This window comes from Arachis hypogaea, chromosome 19 (assembly GCF_003086295.3).
Source record: "Arachis hypogaea cultivar Tifrunner chromosome 19, arahy.Tifrunner.gnm2.J5K5, whole genome shotgun sequence".
In the NCBI taxonomy this organism is placed as follows: Eukaryota; Viridiplantae; Streptophyta; class Magnoliopsida; order Fabales; family Fabaceae; genus Arachis; species Arachis hypogaea.
Window position 1 is genome coordinate 35,189,156 of NC_092054.1, and position 19,375 is coordinate 35,208,530.

Here is a 19,375-nt window from a genome sequence, read left to right on the forward strand (position 1 = left end):
CCTTTTTGGGCGTTGAACGCCCAGTAAGGTCCTCCTTACTAGCGTTCAACGCCAGTGATGGTGCCTTTGTGGGCGTTGAACACCCTCCTTACTGGCACTCAACACCAGTTCCTCTCCTCCAGATTCGGCCTCAATGTCCACTGTGATGGCCTTGCACTCTTCTCTTGGGTTCACTTTAGTATTACTAGGAAGAGTGTTAGGAGGAGTCTCAGGGATTTTCTTGCTCAGTTAACAAACGTGTACCTCCAAATTTCAAATGGAGGACCTTATTTCAGTTATGAAACTATGAGTGGTCTTAGAGAGGTTGGAGACTATAGTGACTAAGTTAGAAAGGCTCTGCCTAGGAGTCTCCATATGTTCTTGAGAAGATGGGAATGGTGGTCTGTTGTTGATTAAGAAAGATTTGAAAACAAGATAAGATAGAAAAATTGAAAAAGATTTGATTTTGAAATTTGAAAATTGAAATTGAATCAAGATAAGATAAGATTATGAAAATTGAATTTTAAAATCTGAATTTAAAACAAGATAAGATCAAGATTTGAAAAAGATTTGATTTTTGAACAGATTTGAAATTTAAAATTAAGATAAAATAAGATAACGATTTGAAATTAAATGAAAGATAACAAAAGATAAGATAAAGATTTGAAAAAAAAGTTTTGAATTTTAAACTTTAAAAGAAAGATAAGATGAGATAGAATCAAATTAAAAGAAAGATATGATAAGATATAAAAAGATAAGATTTGAAATTTGATTTTTGAAATTAAGATAACATAAGATAATGATTTTGAAATTAAAATTTGAAATTGTGTTTGAAATTTTCGAAAATAATTTTGAAATAAAGATAGAAAATATATTTTTTTATTTTTTGAATTAATAAGGAAAGAGAAAAACAACCAAAAGACACCAAACTTAAAATTTTTAGATCTAAAACACTAAGTTTTCAAAAATTTAAAAAGAAGAACACCAAAAGACACCAAACTTAAAAATTTTAAGATCAAAACAAGAAAAGAAACAAGAACAACTTGAATACCAAGAAAGAACACTAAGATGATTTTTGAAAATTTAAAGCAAATAAAGAACAACAAAAAGACACCAAACTTAGAAACTTTGAAAATCAAAGACACTAATTTCAAAAATTTTAAAGGAAAATACTCAAAGACACTAAACTTAAAAATTTTGAAATCAAAGACTCTAATTTTCGAAAAGAAAAGAAAAGAAACTTAAAGATTCAAGATGACTCAAAAAGACACCCAACTTAAAGATTGACACAAGACTCAAACAAAAGATACTATTTTTGAAAATTTTTGGAAAGAAAGCAAAAAAATTGGAAACTTTAACAAGAACAAGAATAAGAACAACGACTCAAACAAAAGATAAAGATCAATAAAGAAAACAAAGATTTTTTTATTTTTTTTATTTTTTTTGAAAAAAAAAGAAAATAAAAGACTCAAACAAATTTAAAAGGTACCTAATCTAAGAAACAAGATAATCCATTTGTTTGTCAAATCCGAACAATCCTCGGCAATGGCGCCAAAAACTTGGTGCACAAAACTGGCTCTACAGAATTCGCACGGATAGACCGGCCAGTATACCGGGTCGTCCAAGTAATACTTGAGGTGAGTCAGGGTCGATCCCATGAGGATTGTTGTTTTGAGCAAGCAGTGGACACCTTGCAGATCTTAGTTAGGCGGATAGAAAATTATAGTTTGTCACAAAAATCATATAAAACAAAATAAATAAATAAATGTTACTGGATAGATAGGAATTCAATGTTATAGAATGGTTGAGATTTCGGAGATGCTTTGTCTTTCTAGATTAACTTTTCTTACTATCTTCTTTAATAACCTTTCGATTCCTTCAATGGCACCGTAAGTGATTAACTCATGTCCTCTCATCAAGTTAACCTCCTCTACTACAGCAATCCACCACGTTGAGATGACTGGTGCGCGGAATTACACTTTGCACAACTGAACCAGCAAGTGTACTGGGTCGTCCAAGTAATACCTGAGTGAGTTAAGGTCGATCCCATGAGGATTGTGATTTGAAGCAAGCTATGGTTATCTTGTAGATCTTAGTCAGGCAGATAGAAAAGTTGATTGTTTGTTTAAAACGCATAAAAGTAAAATATAGAAAACGTTACTCAGTTGATGGTGAATGCAATGATATGGAGATGGTTAAGGCTTGGAGGTGCTTTGTTCTTCTAGATTACTCCGGTCTTACTGTCTATTCCAACTGTGAATGATTTCTTCTATGATAGGCTGTATGTGATCAACGCCTTTCTTAAGAGATCGCCAATGCTCCTCCAGATCTGATTGAGGGTGAAGTTCCTGCAGTCCATTCTCTTAAGTGATCATACTCAAAACGCCACAGACAAGGTCGAATCTTCCGGATTAGAGAATGTTGCACCTTTGGTTCTAGCCTTTACCACAAAGACTTTAATCTCCCCGTACCTTGGTTGAACTGGTGTCTCGAGAAGTGCCTAACGAAGTCGTGGATTAGCCGTCTTAGAGAATGTATAATCAAGCTAGTGGTTCATCATTGTCTGGTGAAAGACTCACTTTGAACCCATGAAGAATGAGATAACCTTGTACCAGTTTAATGCATTCATAATGATAAAGAACGAATATACATCTTAGAATAGAGAATCAAACACGTATTGAGATAGAACAGTGGTACTTTATTAATCTATAAAACTCAGCAGAGCTCCTCCGCTCAACCTAGGAGGTTTAGAAACTCATACTGATAGAAAATACAATGATAAACGTGTAAAGCATCAAAAGGTCCCTAAGATTGTAAAATTTCTCAAATAAATACTAAACTAATGACTAAGGATTACATAAGAAGGGTAAAATAGTCTTTTAGTACGAAAATCTACTTCTGGGGACCACTTGGTGAGTGTTTGGGCTGAGCTTGATTGATATCCACATGCTAGGAGGCCTCTAGGGCATTGAACTCTGGCTAGGGGATCCTTCTTGGGCATTGGACGCTGGTCTCTTCTCCTTTGGGCGTTGGACGCCAGAATAGGGCAGGAGGCTGGCGTTGAACGCCAGTTTTTTGGGCCTTCAATTATGACACAAAGTATGGACTATTATATATTGCTGGAAAGCTCTGGATGTTAGATTTCCATAGCCATTCAGAACGCTCCATTTGGACTTCTGTAGCTCCAGAAAAGCTCTTTTGAGTGCAAGGAGGTCAGATCTGGACAGCATCTGCAGCACTTTCTCTGTCTCTGAATCAAACTTTTGCCCCTGCTCCTCAATTTCAGTCAGAAAATATCTGAAATTGCATAAAAACACACAAACTCAAAGTAGAATCCAAATATGTGAATTTTGCACTAAAACCTATGAAAACTTAATAAAACTTAAACAAAATATACCAAAAACTATATGAAAATAATGGCAAAAAGCGTATAAAATATCCGCTCATCAATGACTCATGTCCTCTCATCAAGCCACCTCTAGGTTTCTCACTGTAGCAGAAGATGAAGCTCTAAGCAGTCCACTTCCCTTTACGATTCTACTCAAGGTTCCACAGACAAGGCACATCTTCCGGATCAAAAAGTGCTACTTCTCTGACTCTAGCCTTAACGCAATAGAAACTTCACGTACCCATAGTCAACAGGATTATATGTCACATATCCAAAGTTGCTCAGATGCTCTATAGGAATCCGTAATGCAATCTCTAGCTTTAGTTCAACACTATCCGGGTCAGGAATTGCACAGAACCCATGTAGCACAAGGGTGATTGTCACGGGTCACCCTCAATTCATAAGATGAAGAATGAGGTTGCATAAGAGAATAGAATCAGACATATTGAATGAAAACAGTAATATTATTGATTCATGAAACTCATCAGAGCTCCTAATCTTAACCTTAGGAGGTGAGTGACTCATACTGTACATTATAGTGTTCAAAAATAATGGGGGAGGAAGAAGATCCTAAACATGGGTGATCTTCTCCTATATATACTAATCTAATGACTAAGGATTACAGAAATAAGATAAACTAAGTTGATAGTACAAAAATCCACTTCCGGGGCCCATTTGGTAAGTGTTTGAGCTGAGCTTAAGTGTGTCCCACGTCCTAATGTCCCTTAGGGATGTTGAACGCTGGCTAGGGACCCCCTTTTGAGCGTTGAACTCCAGTTGCTCCCTTGTGGGCGCTGGACACCAGGAATGGGGCTGGTGGCTGGCGTTGAATGCCAGTTTTGGGCCTTTATTTCCGAAACAAAGCATAAACTATCATATATTTATGGAAAGTCCTGGATGTTAGCTTTCCAAAGCCGTTAAGATCGTGCCATTTGAACTTCTGTAGCTCTAGAAAAGCTCCTTCAAGTGTATGGAGGTCAGATCCTAACAGCATCTGCAGCCCTTTCTCTGCTTCTGAATCAGACTTCTGCTCAAGCTCCTCAATTTCAGTTAAAAAAATACCTGAAATCACCATGAAACACACAAACTCATAGTAAAATCCAAAAATGTGAATTTTGCACTAAAACCTACGAAAACTTAATAAAACTTAAACAAAACATAACAAAAACTATATGAAAACAATGCCAAAAAGCGTATAAAATATCCACTCATCATTCCAGCCACCAAGATTCAATCCCAATCAATCCAATTGCCAAATTCAACTTCAATAAATACTAATTTTCAATCTAATATCATATAATTCATCATAATCAATTCTAGGATTCATAAAATTGACAAACCACAAGGGTTTACAGAATCCTTACCTTGCCCAATGATGTCTGGGGCAAAACCCAATAACAACCCAATTCTAGATTACACTTAAATAACAAAATCATGAAAAATCTTAATTTCCTAAAACCAAAAGTCAAAATTATGTTAGGACAGAGAACTGGAGCATAGGTTTTGAATTTCATACCACTTTGTTCAGTTAGAATCGAAGAGGTCAACGAGAGCTTTGCGTAGCCGCAAACAACACGTCAATCGAAACTCCGGATAAAAAGTTATGATCCAAAGAAGAAGATGATAAATAGTGGTAAGGGTTTGTGTTTTCCCTTCCAATTCTCAGGTGCTCCTTCTCCTTGTGTGTATGAAATGAAGCTGAATTGCCTCTTAATGAGACATATATATGTTGGGCTTGGATCCAACTTGGGCCGGTTGAGTTTTGGTTCATTTTGGCCCACTCTCAGGCCAAAACTTTTAAAATAACTTACCGGTTTTCTATCCCAAATATTTCTCTAAGTATTTTATCAGTTTTTATTTTCTCATATGTAGTACCAAACAGACTTAATCCGGTACTGCCGGCTAAATTACCGTTACGTGTTTTCATGTCTTTTTCCGCAGAAAATTACATTTTTTTTACTCGGAAAAATCTGCTGAATCTAATTCTCACCTTTAAGTTTTCAAATTAATATTTCTAAATTTTTTAACCTATTTTGGACAATTAAATTATTATTTTATTCTAATTAAATGGCTAATAAATTTTCCGTTCTTATATTTGTTTTCAGTTCAAACGATTTAAAGTCACTCCTCCATACCCAACACACCTAAGAGAGTTCAAAGGGGAGTAGATGGATCGTCTCTACCGAGTAGATGGAGTTGTCCATATTGTTGGTAACATCAATAAGGAGGCCAGTATACCAAATTTCTTTTCTTCATGTTAGATTATAAATGTCAGTGATCTGTAGTGACTTAGAATTATTAGACTAGAAATGTTAGTTAGGGTGGTGATTTGAAATTGTTAGTTAGAGTTTTTAAATTAGAAATGTTAGTGATAGTAGTGATTTAGAATTGTTGATCATAGTTAAATTTAGAATGCTAGTGATAGTGTTTTTGAAATTTGGTTTCTATAGATAAGGTTAGAGTAGGATATGTGGTATGGTGGAGACACTAAGATTGAATTTTGCATGTAATGACATGATTGGATTTTAACTTTTAGGATAAGGTTTTTATCACTTGATTGGAAAGAAAAATTTACTAAATGATTATGAATTAAGTTATATAATGTTCATTTTTCCAAAAGGTTACAAATTTGTTATTAAAATTTAGTCAAGAAATTTGTTGATTATCTAATTTTGTATAGATTCTTAATAATCTTTTTTACTATTATGTAGCTGACCTGACCTATGTATTACTAGCATTAAGAGGCAGCAGGGTATGCTTCTGGATGACCATATCACTAGAAATCTCTATAGCTAGACATGTATGAAGTCCATTATACTTTTTTACCTCTAAAGTGCCCTTTCGCTGTCAAAGAGTGATCTGAATCAACCAATTATATTGCAACCTTTTCTAAAATCCTTATACTTTCCAAAGAACTTCATGTGATCTGACTCCAACACTCTATACTCAACCCTACGACAAATGCTATGACTCTTTGACACTAAGGAAAACTTCCTCTTTATTACACTGAAATTGTTATCTATCTTGGAACTCAGTTAGAGCCAAAATATCATGAGAATATATTCCCTCCAAATTCAGATTCTATGTTCGAAAAACCTTACTGCATCATGACCTCTAAGTTTAAAGTCGAAAGTTAGGCGAATATTGCTGCACTACAGAACTTGAGGGGCCACTTTGTCTAACTGAAATGCTCCCTAAATCCTCATCGATATCCTCGCTTATCATGGTGGGCTCTATATCCTCATCATCTTGCATTGCATCTTCCATAGGATCTAGTTCTCCATCCTCCACAGAAGCTGGTATCATCCTAGGAGAAGCAGCCATTACAATCGAAAGCTTACCAAAGGAACGATTATCACCAATGTCACAAGCATCATCATTATCATGGTTTAAGTTAACTGCATAAGATGGAGATGCCACTAATGCTAGTTTCTGTGTAATTACAAGCACCAAACTAGAGGCAACTTGATGAGCGGATAATTTATACGCTTTTTGGCATAGTTTTTAGTAGAATCTAGTTACTTTTAGAGATGTTTTTATTAGTTTTTATGCTAAATTCACATTTCTGGACTTTACTATGAGTTTGTGTGTTTTTCTGTGATTTCAGGTATTTTCTGGCTGAAATTGAGGGACTTGAGCAAAAATCAGATTCAAAGGTTGAAGAAGGACTGCTGATGCTGTTGGATTCTGACCTCCCTGCACTCAAAGTGGATTTTCTGGAGCTACAGAACTTAAAATGGCGCGCTTCCAATTGCGTTGGAAAGTAGCATTCAGGGCTTTCTAGCAATATATAATAGTCCATACTTTGGGCAATTTTAGACGACGTAAAAGGGAGTTGAACGCCAATTCTACGCTGCTGTCTAGAGTTAAACGCCAGAAACACGTCACGAACCAGAGTTGAACGCCAGAAACACGTTACAACCTGGCGTTCAACTCCAGAAAGAGCCTCTGCACGTGTAACATTCAAGCTCAGCCCAAGCACACACCAAGTGGGCCCCGGAAGTGGATTTATGCATCAATTACTTACTTCTGTAAACCCTAGTAACTAGTTTAGTATAAATAGGACTTTTTACTATTGTATTAGGATCTTTTGAAAGATCCTGGATTGTATTTTTGATCCTGTGATCACGTTTTGGGGGCTGGCCATTCGGCCATGCCTGAACCTTTCACTTATGTATTTTTCAACGGTAGAGTTTCTACACTCCATAGATTAAGGTGTGGAGCTCTGCTGTTCCTCATGAATTAATGCAAAGTACTACTGTTTCTCTATTCAATTCAACTTATTCCGCTTCTAAGATATTTATTCGCACTTCAATATGAATGTGATAAACGTGACAGTCATCATCATTCCCCCACGAACGCGTGCCTGACAACCACTTCCGTTCCACCTTAGATTGAAGGAGTATCTCTTGGATCTCTTAGTCAGAATCTTCGTGGTATAAGCTAGATTGATGGCAGCATTCATGAGAGTCCGTAAAGTCTAAACCTTGTCTGTGGTATTCCGAGTAGGACTCTGGGATTGAATGACTATGACGAACTTCAAACTCGCGAGTGCCGGGCGTAGTGACAAACGAAAAAGGAGGGTGAATCCTATTCCAGTATGATCGAGAACCTCAGATGATTAGCCGTGCTGTGACAGAGCATTTGGACCATTTTCACAAGAGGATGGGATGCAGCCATTGGCCACGGTAATGCCTCCAGATGATTAGCCATGCAGTGACAGCGCATCGGACCATTTTCACAGAGAGGATGAAAAGTAGCCATTGACAATGGTGATGTCCTTACATAAAGCCAGCCATGGAAAGGAGTAGGACTGATTGGATGAAGACAGCAGGAAAGCAGAGGTTCAGAAGAACGAAAGCATCTCTATACGCTTATCTGAAATTCTCACCAATGAATTACATAAGTACTTCTATCCTTATTTTCTATTTATTTATTATTATTCGAAAACTCCATAACCATTTGATATCCGCCTGACTGAGATTTACAAGGTGACCATAGCTTGCTTCATACCGACAATCTCCGTGGGATCGACCCTTACTCACGTAAGGTTTTATTACTTGGACGACCTAGTGCACTTGCTGGTTAGTTGTGCGAAGTTGTGAAGTTATGTTTGGACCATGGTTCTGTGCATCCGTTTTTGGTGCCATTGCCAGGGAAAGAACGAACAAATAATTTTACAACCTAATCTGAGTAGCAATTTCGCATACCAAGTTTTTGGCGCCATTGCCGGGGATTGTTCGAGTTTGGACAACTGACGGTTCATCTTGTTGCTCAGATTAGGTAATTTTCTTCTTATTATCTTTTCAAAAGAAAAATTTCGAAAATCTTTCAAAAATTTCTCATCTGTTTTCGAAAATTATTCTAAAATTTTTTAAGAATGAATTCTAGTGTTTCATAGAGCATGTTGAAGCCTGACTGGCTGTAAAGCCATGTCTAAATTCATTTGGACTGGGACTCCCAACCCAATATTATTAAGAGCAAGCTAGTTGTTGCTAATCCACCTGCTGCTGTTTCTGATCCACCTGATTTACATGCTAAAGCTTGACTGGCTATTAAGCCATGTCTAACCCTCAGATTGGAGCTTTAGACTAAGAATGCAAGATTCCTGGAATTCATATTAAAAATTTTGGAATCCTTATTTTTCTTTTTCACAAATAATTTTCGAAAAAATACAAAAAAATTAGAAAATCATAAAAATAAAAAAAATATTTCATGTTTCTTGTTTGAGTCTTGAGTCAAATTGTAAGTTTGGTGTCAATTGCATATTCATTTTGCATTTTTCGAAAAAATCATGCATTCATAGTGTTCTTCATGATCTTCAAGTTGTTCTTGGTGAATCTTCTTGTTTGATCTTGATGTTTTCTTGTTTTGTGTCTTTTCTTGTTTTTCATATGCATTCTTGAATTCTTAGTGTCTAAGCATTAAAGATTTCTAAGTTTGGTGTCTTGCATGTTTTCTTTGCATCAAAATTTTTTCAAAAATATGTTCTTGGTGTTCATCCTGACATTCAAAGTGTTCTTGGTGTTCATCTTGACATTCATAGTGTTCTTGCATTCATCACATATTTTGATCCAAAATTTTCATGCATTGCATCATTTTCATGTTTTTCTCTCTCATCATTAAAATTTCAAAAATGAAAAAAATATCTTCCCTTTTTTCTCTCTCAAAATTTCGAAAATTAGATTTGATTTTTTTCAAAAATTTTTAAAATTCAATTGTTTCTTATGAGTCAAATCAAATTTTCAATTTAAAAATCTTATATTTTTCAAAATCTTTTTTAAAAATCAAATCTTTTTCATTTTTTTATTTATTTATTTTCAAAAATTTTAAAAATATTTTTTAAAAATCTTTTTCTTATCTTTATCACATAATTTTCGAAAATAACATCATCAATTAATGTTTTGATTCAAAAATTTCAAGCTTGTTACTTGCTTGTTAAGAAAAATTCAAACTTTAAGTTCTAGAATCATATCTTGTGATTTCTTGTGAATCAAGTTATTAATGGTGATTTTAAAAATCAAATCTTTCTCAAAACTAATTTCAATCATATCTTTTCAAAAATATCTTTTTATCTTATCTTTTTCAAAATCATATCTTTTTCAAAAATTTGATTTTAAAATATCTTTTCTAACTTTTTATCTTTTCAAAATTGATTTTCAAATTTGTTTCAACTAACTAACTAACTTTTTGTTTGTTTCTTATCTTTTTCAAAACTACCTAACTAACTCTCTCTCTCTAATTTTCGAAAATATCTCCCTCTTTTTCAAAAATTCTTTTTAATTAACTAATTGTCTCAAAATTCAATTTTAATTTATTTCTTCTTTTAATTTTCGAAAATTCTCTTTCTCTCTCATCTCATTCTATTTATTTATTCATCTACTAACATCCCTCCCTCACTCACCAAAAATCCGAACCCTCTCTCTCTGAGTTCAGATTTTCTCTTCTTCTTTTCTTCTACTCACATAAGAGAACCTCTATACTTGGGTAAAAAGGATCCCTATTATTATTATTTTTCTATTCCCTCTTTTTCATATGAGCAGGAACAAGGACAAGAATATTCTTGTTGAAGCAGATCCAGAACCTGAAAGGACTCTGAAGAGGAAACTAAGAGAAGCTAAATTGCAACAATCCAACAAGCACCTTTTAGAAATTTTCGAACAGGAAGAGGAGATGGCAGCCGAAAATAATAATAATACAAGGAGGATACTTGGTGACTTTACTGCACCTAATTCCAATTTACATGGAAGAAGCATCTCCATCCCTACCATTGGAGCAAACAACTTTGAGTTGAAACCTCAATTAGTTTCTCTGATGCAGCAGAACTGCAAGTTTCATGGACTTCCATCTGAAGATCCTTTTCAGTTCTTAACTGAATTTTTGCAGATCTGTGATACTGTTAAGACTAATGGAGTAGATCCTGAAGTCTACAGACTCATGCTTTTCCCTTTTGCTGTAAGAGACAGAGCTAGAGTGTGGTTAGACTCTCAACCCAAAGATAGCCTGAACTCTTGGGATAAGCTGGTCACGGCTTTCTTAGCCAAGTTCTTTCCTCCTCAAAAGCTGAGCAAGCTTAGAGTGGATGTTCAAACCTTCAGATAGAAAGAAGGTGAATCCCTCTATGAAGCTTGGGAGAGATACAAGCAACTGACCAAAAAGTGTCCTTCTGACATGCTTTCAGAATGGACCATCCTGGATATATTCTATGATGGTCTGTCTGAATTAGCTAAAATGTCATTGGATACTTCTGCAGGTGGATCCATTCACCTAAAGAAAACACCTGCAGAAGCTCAAGAACTCATTGACATGGTTGCTAATAACCAGTTCATGTACACTTCTAAGAGGAACCCTGTGAGTAATGGGACGCCTCAGAAGAAGGGAGTTCTTGAAATTGATACTCTGAATGCCATATTGGCTCAGAACAAAATATTGACTCAGCAAGTCAATATGATTTCTCAGAGTCTGAATGGAATGCAAGCTGCATCCAACAATACTCAAGAGGCAGTTTCTGAAGAAGAAGCTTATGATCCTGAAAACCCTGCAATAGCAGAGGTGAATTACATGGGTGAACCTTATGGAAACACCTATAGCCCCTCATGGAGAAATCACCCAAATCTCTCATGGAAGGATCAACAAAAGCCTCAACAAGGCTTTAATAATGGTGGAAGAAACAGGTTTAGCAATAGCAAGCCTTTTCCATCATCCACTCAGCAACAGACAGAGAACTCTGAACAAAATACCTCTAATTTAGCAAACTTGGTCTCTGATCTATCTAAGGCCACTGTGAATTTCATGAATGAAACAAGGTCCTCCATTAGAAATTTGGAAGCACAAGTGGGCCAGCTGAGTAAGAAGATCACTGAAACCCCTCCTAGTACTCTCTCAAGCAATACAGAAGAAAATCCAAAAGGAGAGTGCAAGGCCATTGATATAACCATCATGGGCGAATCCAAGGAAGAAGGGGAGGACGTGAATCCCAAGGAGGAAGACCTCCTGGGACGTCCAGTGATCAATAAGGAGTTTTCCTCTGAGGAACCAAAGGAATCTGAGACTCAACTAGAGACCATAGAGATTCCATTAAACCTCCTTATGCCATTCATGAGCTCTGATGAGTATTCCTCTTTCAAAGAGAATGAGGATGTTACTGAGGAGCAAGTTACCAAGTACCTTGGTGCAATTATGAAGCTGAATGCCAAATTATTTGGTATTGAGACTTGGGAAGATGAACCTCCCTTGTTCACCAATGAACTGAGTGATCTGGATCAACTGACATTGCCTCAGAAGAAACAGGATCCTGGAAAGTTCCTAATACCTTGTACCATAGGCACCATGATCTTTGAAAAGGCTCTGTGTGACCTTGGTTCAGGGATAAACCTCATGCCCCTCTCTATAATAGAGAAACTGAGAATCTTTGGGATGCAAGCTGCTAAAATCTCATTAGAGATGGCAGACAATTCAAGAAAATAGGCTTATGGACAAGTAGAGGACGTATTAGTAAAGGTTGAAGGCCTTTACATCCCTGCTGATTTCATAGTCCTAGATACTGGGAAGGATGAGGATGAATCCATCATCCTTGAAAGACCCTTCCTAGCCACAGCAAGAGCTGTGATTGATGTTAACAGAGGTGAACTAGTTCTTCAATTGAATGAGGACTCTCCTCAAGGACATCCTTCTGTAAACATGGAAAAGAGGCACAGTAAGCTTCTCTCAAAACAGAGTCAACCAGAGCCCCCACAGTCAAACTCTAAGTTTGGTGTTGGGAGGCCACAACCAAACTCTAAGTTTGGTGTTGAACTCCGATATCCAAACTCTAAGTTTGGTGTTGGGGAGTCTCAACAATGCTCTGAACATCTGTGAGGCTCCATGAGAGCCCACTGTCAAGCTATTGACATTAAAGAAATGCTTATTGGGAGGCATCCCAATTTTTATTTCTCTAATTTTATTTTATTGTTATTTCATGTTTTATTAGGTTCATGATCATGTGGAGTCACAAAATAAATAAAAAAATTAAAAACAGAATCAAAAACAGCAGAAGAAAAATCACACCCTGGAGGAGGATCTTACTGGCGTTTAAACGCTAGTAAGGAGCATCTGGCTGGCGTTCAACGCTAGAACAGAGTATGGATATGGCGTTGAACGCCAGAAACAAGCAGCATCCTGGCGTCCAGACGCCAGAAATGCGCAGTGAAGAAGAGCTGGCGCTGAACGCCAGAAACAAGCATCTGGCTGGCGTTCAACGCCAGAAATATGCTGCATCTGGGCGCTGAACGCCCAGAACAAGCATCAATTCGGCGTTTAAATGCCAGAATTGTATGCAAAGGCATTTTACATGCCTAATGGGTGCAGGGATGTAAATCCTTGACACCTCAGGATCTGTGGACACCACAGGATCATCTCAGGATCTGTGAATCTCACAGGATCCCCACCCACCTCACCCTCACTCTCTCCATTCATGGTCATCCCTTCTGTTTTCTATTCACCACTCACATCCATACACACATCCCTCCATCTCCTCCATATCTTCTTCTTCTTCTTCTATTCTTTCTTCTTTTGCTCGAGGGCGAGCAACATTCTAAGTTTGGTGTGGTAAAAGCATAAGCTTTTTATTTTTCCATTACCATTGATGGCACCTAAGACCAGAGAAACCTCTAGAAAAGGGGAAGGGAAGACAAAGGCTTCCACCTCCGAGTCATGGGAGATGGACAGATTCATCTCAAGGGTCTATAGCTCAGTGGTAGAACATGTGGCTGCAAATCAAGAGATCCCTGAGATCCCTCAGGGGATGCACTTCCCTCCACATAATTATTGGAAGCAACTGAGGATAGGAATACCAAAAATCACTAGGGATCAAGCCACAAAGGCAAGGAAGAGACATAGAAGAGCTCAAGGACATCATTGGTTCCTCAAGAAGGAAACGCCACCATCACTAAGGTGGACTCATTCCTTGTTCTTACTTTCTCTGCTTTTTGTTTTCTTTATGTTAAATGCTTATCTATGTTTGTGTCCTATTACATGATCATTAGTATTTAGTAACTATGTCTTAAAGTTATGAATGTCCTATGAATCCATCACCTCTCTTAAATGAAAAATGTTTTAATTCAAAAGAACAAGAAGTACATGAGTTTCGAATTTATCCTTGAACTTAGTTTAATTATATTGATGTGGTGACAATGCTTCTTGTTTTCTGAATGAATGCTTGAACAGTGCATATGTATTTTGAAGTTGTTGTTTAAGAATGTTAAATATGTTGGCTCTTGAAAGAATGATGACAAGGAGACATGTTATTTGATAATCTGAAAAATCATAAAAATGATTCTTGAAGCAAGAAAAAGCAGTGAATACAAAAGCTTGCAGAAAAAAAAAATAGAAAAAAATGGCTAAAAAAAAGAGAGAAAAAGCAAGCAGAAAAAGCCAAAAGCTCTTAAAACCAAGAGGCAAGAGAAAAAAAGCCAATAACCCTTAAAACCAAAAGGCAAGGGTAATAAAAAGGATCCCAAGGCTTTGAGCATCAGTGGATAGGAGGGCCTAAAGGAATAAAATCCTGGCCTAAGCGGCTAAACCAAGCTGTCCCTAACCATGTGCTTGTGGCGTGAAGGTGTCGAGTGAAAACTTGAGACTGAGCGGTTAAAGTCAAGGTCCAAAGCAAAAGAAGAGTGTGCTTAAGTACCCTGGACACCTCTAATTGGGGACTTTAGCAAAGCTGAGTCACAATCTGAAAAGGTTCACCCAGTTATGTGTCTGTGGCATTTTTGTATCCGGTGGTAATACTGGAAAACAAAGTGCTTAGGGCCACGGCCAAGACTCATAAAGTAGCTGTGTTCAAGAATCAACATACTGAACTAGGAGAATCAATAACACTATCTGAACTCTGAGTTCCTATAGATGCCAATCATTCTGAACCTCAATGGATAAAGTGAGATGCCAAAACTATTCAAGAGGCAAAAAAGCTACAAGTCCCGCACATCTGTTTGGAGCTATGTTTCATTGATAGTTTGGAATTTATAGTATATTCTCTTCTTTTAATCCTATTTGATTTTCAGTTGCTTGGGGACAAGCAACAATTTAAGTTTGGTGTTGTGATGAGCGGATAATTTATACGCTTTTTGGCATAGTTTTTAGTAGAATCTAGTTACTTTTAGGGATGTTTTTATTAGTTTTTATGCTAAATTCACATTTCTGGACTTTACTATGAGTTTGTGTGTTTTTCTATGATTTCAGGTATTTTCTGGCTGAAATTGAGGGACTTGAGCAAAAATCAGATTCAGAGGTTGAAGAAGGACTGCTGATGCTGTTGGATTATGACCTCCCTGCACTCAAAGTGGATTTTCTGGAGCTACAGAACTCAAAATGGCACGCTTCTAATTGCGTTGGAAAGTAGACATTCAGGGCTTTCCAGAAATATATAGTAGTCCATACTTTGGGCGAGTTTAGATGACGTAAAAGGGAGTTGAATGCCAATTCTACGTTGCTGTCTAGAGTTAAACGCCAGAAACACGTCACGAACCAGAGTTGAACGTCAGAAACACGTTACAACCTGGCGTTCAACTCCAGAAAGAGCCTCTGCACGTGTAACATTCAAGCTCAGCCCAAGCACACACCAAGTGGGCCCCGAAAGTGGATTTATGCATCAATTACTTACTTCTGTAAACCCTAGTAACTAGTTTAGTATAAATAGGACTTTTTACTATTGTATTAGGATCTTTTGAAAGATCCTGGATTGTATTTTTGATCCTGTGATCACGTTTTGGGGGCTGGCCATTCGGCCATGCCTGAACCTTTCACTTATGTATTTTTCAACGGTAGAGTTTCTACACTCCATAGATTAAGGTGTGGAGCTCTGCTGTTCCTCATGAATTAATGCAAAGTACTACTGTTTCTCTATTCAATTCAACTTATTCCGCTTCTAAGATATTTATTCGCACTTCAATATGAATGTGATGAATGTGACAATCATCATCATTCCCCCACGAACGCGTGCCTGACAACCACTTCCATTCCACCTTAGATTGAATGAGTATCTCTTGGATCTCTTAGTGAGAATCTTCGTGGTATAAGCTAGATTGATGGCGGCATTCATGAGAGTCCGGAAAGTCTAAACCTTGTCTGTGGTATTCCGAGTAGGACTCTGGGATTGAATGACTGTGACGAACTTCAAACTCGCGAGTGCTGGGCGTAGTGACAGACGCAAAAGGAGGGTGAATCCTATTCCAGTATGATCGAGAACCTCAGATGATTAACCGTGTTGTGACAGAGCATTTGGACCATTTTCACAAGAGGATGGGATGCAGCCATTGGCCACGGTGATGCCTCCAGATGATTAGCCATGCAGTGACAGCGCATCGGACCATTTTCATAGAGAGGATGAAAAGTAGCCATTGACAATGGTGATGTCCTTACATAAAGCCAGCCATGGAAAGGAGTAGGACTGATTGGATGAAGACAGCAGGAAAGCAGAGGTTCAGAAGAACGAAAGCATCTCTATACGCTTATCTGAAATTCTCACCAATGAATTACATAAGTACTTCTATCCTTATTTTCTATTTATTTATTATTATTCGAAAACTCCGTAACCATTTGATATCCGCCTGACTGAGATTTACAAGGTGACCATAGCTTGCTTCATACCGACAATCTCCGTGGGATCGACCCTTACTCACGTAAGGTTTTATTACTTGGACGACCTAATGCACTTGCTGGTTAGTTGTGCGAAGTTGTGAAGTTATGTTTGGACCATGGTTCTGTGCATCTGTTTTTGGTGCCATTGTCAGGGAAAGAACGAACAAATAATTTTACAACCTAATCTGAGTAGTAATTTCGCATACCACAACTATAGGCATTGAGGTAGAAGCTCCTGGCAGCTCAGCAGAACTAATTAATTGTCGGATAAAGACACTCATTAGATCTTTATTAGTAAATTTTATTCTCTCTCGTGCTTTTTACTTAATCTTTCCTCTATAGTATATAAGAACTAGTTGATTGTGTTTGCCACTCTATACAACACCAAATGTTGTGTATGTATTTATAGGTCATTGATAAACCACTATTTTATGGTTTATATTGTGTTTAATTGTGTGGTTTTATCATGATCCTTACCCACTTATTCATTAAATTAGCATGAAATTATAATTCCTTCCTGAATTTATAACATGTTTGAAAACTGCTTCCTAGAGACTTTAATTATGTATTTTTAATTCTCCTTTATTCCATTCGATGCCGTGATCTGTGTGTTGAATGTTTCAGACTTTATAGGGCATGAATGAATTGGAGATTGGAAAGGAAGCTAGCAAAAATGGAAGGAACACAAGAATTTGAGGGGATAACCAGCGAGAAGTGACGTGGTCGCATGGCTCACGCGACCGCGCGAAGGAGAGCAAATCGCAGTGACGCGGCCACATGGCTCACGCGGCCGTGCAGATTGGAAAAGCTTAGGCGACGCAGTAGCGTGGACGATGCGAACGCGTGGCAAGGAAAAGCGCGAATGACGCGTCCGCATGGATGACGCGATCGCGTGACATGTGCGATCTGCATAATCTGCAGACTTCGCTGGGGGCGATTTTGGACCTTATTTCGACCCAGTTTTCGGCCCGAAACAGCAGACTAGAGCCAGAGAATATGTAGAAACAAAAGACAGCATTCATTCTACATAATTGACAGTTTTTAGATCTAGTTTTTCCTCCTCTAGGTTTTAGAATTTTACTTTTGGAATTGATCTAAGCATTGGAACATTGAGAAGAGTTATTTTTCCTCATCAAGACTTCGTCATTCTAGTTCGCTCTCTTAACTTGGTTTTATTCTTCCATGTTCTTTGCTTTGTTCAATTTTGTTATTTGAATATTTTCATGATTATTTTATACAAGGATTATTTCTCCCATTTTAATTTATTTTCCATTCCAATAATCATGTCTTCTTTTAATTCCCTTTCATGTGTTATGGATTTATTATTTGCAATGAGTGAGTAGTTTCCCCACTTGATGGGGAGTTGATTGAAAGGAACTCTTGAGTTGGAAGGATTGAAAGAAAAATTGTAATTGGGTTAACTGTTGGATTCTTATCTAATCACTAACACCAATCCCTTTGAACTAAGTGGGTTGTAACTCGTGAATAGATCTAGCATTTCAATTTGTTTGACTTTCCTTTACCTAGTAAGGGATAACTAAACAGAACAACCATTAGTTATAAATTAATCTTGAAATCATCCCATCAATAATAGAGATTCCAACTAATCAACTCCTAGTCAAGGCTTTTATTCATATTATTTAAATTTTCTCTTTTTAATTTTCCCTCTACTTAACTCAACTTCTTGGAACATCTGATTAATAAAATAGCACACTTTTCTGCAACTCGTTGGGAGACGACCTGGGACTTAAACTCACAGTAATTTTTAATTTAAACTCTCTGTGACATATTTCTAAATTGATAGGCAGATTTTCGGTGAGTTAAGAACTATACTTGCAACGTAACCATTTTAATAATTTTTAATTCACCAACTTCTGCCCCTCATCAATTTTTGGCGCCGTTGCCGGGGAGTTGCAATAGAGTGCTAAAGTTATTAATTAGAATTTATTTATCTGCATTTTATTTTATTTTGCTACTATGAGCTGCATGTTTCTTCCGTCAAATGACGAGTTCACTTCCTGATCCGCGCTTGCTCATATTCGATCCTGAAATTGAAAGGACTATTTCACGAATAAGGCGAGAACAGCGTCGGTTAGTCCGCTCTGAGGGCGGATTTGAAAGTGAACTTGAGGAAGAAACCAGCCCCCGTTCTACTGATTCGGTTGTTTTACGTGCAGAAGACATGGCAGCTAGGAGAGTTACCATCCAGGAGGAAGGAGTCCCTGATTTTACAATGCAACCGTTTCAAGCGCATCATCCAGCGGTAGCTACAGATTTTGAAATAAAGACCGCACTACTAAATTTGATGCCCAAGTTTCATGGCCTACCTGCTCAAGAGCCTATCAAGCACTTGAGAGATTTCCAGGCAGCCTGTTCTACTGTCAGGCGTGATGGTACTGATGAAACTTCAATTTTGCTGAAAGCTTTCCCGTTTTCTCTTGAGGGAAAAGCAAGAGAGTAGTACTACACTCAACCTCTAGCAAATGTATCCAACTGGGATACACTCAGAAAGGAGTTTTTGGAGAAATTCTTTCCATCTGAAGTTACTGATAAACTGAGAAAGGATATTTCCACAATTGTTCAGGATGACAATGAAACTCTCTTTGAATACTGGGAGCGCTTCAATAATCTTCTAGAAGCATGCACCCACCACAGGATTGACAAGATAGTGTTACTTAGCTATGTCACACAGGGCATAAGGCCCCAAGATAAGACCACATTGGAAAGTGCTAGAAATGGGTCTATGAAGAAGTACAAGACCACTGATGAGGCTTGGCAATTAATCAGTGATTTAGCTGAATCCACTAGGAACCACAAGCAAAAGCAAGGCCGTTCAAAAGTCGTTGCATAAGTATCCTCTAACAGAGAGACTGCTGCTCTTGCTCAGAGTAT

At 37.4% G+C, this 19,375-nt stretch overlaps 2 non-coding genes across 2 annotated transcripts; both read right to left on the reverse strand.

Moving 5' to 3' along the window:
• Positions 1-10,936: 10,936 nt before the first annotated feature.
• LOC112781523 (small nucleolar RNA R71) lies at positions 10,937-11,044 on the reverse strand. The gene has a single exon (XR_003192298.1). It is a non-coding gene; the product is annotated as a small nucleolar RNA R71 (small nucleolar RNA).
• A 7,990-nt stretch (positions 11,045-19,034) lies between these two features.
• Positions 19,035-19,141, reverse strand: LOC112780983 (small nucleolar RNA R71). Its single transcript, XR_003191785.1, has one exon. It is a non-coding gene; the product is annotated as a small nucleolar RNA R71 (small nucleolar RNA).
• Between the last annotated feature and the right edge of the window lie 234 nt (positions 19,142-19,375).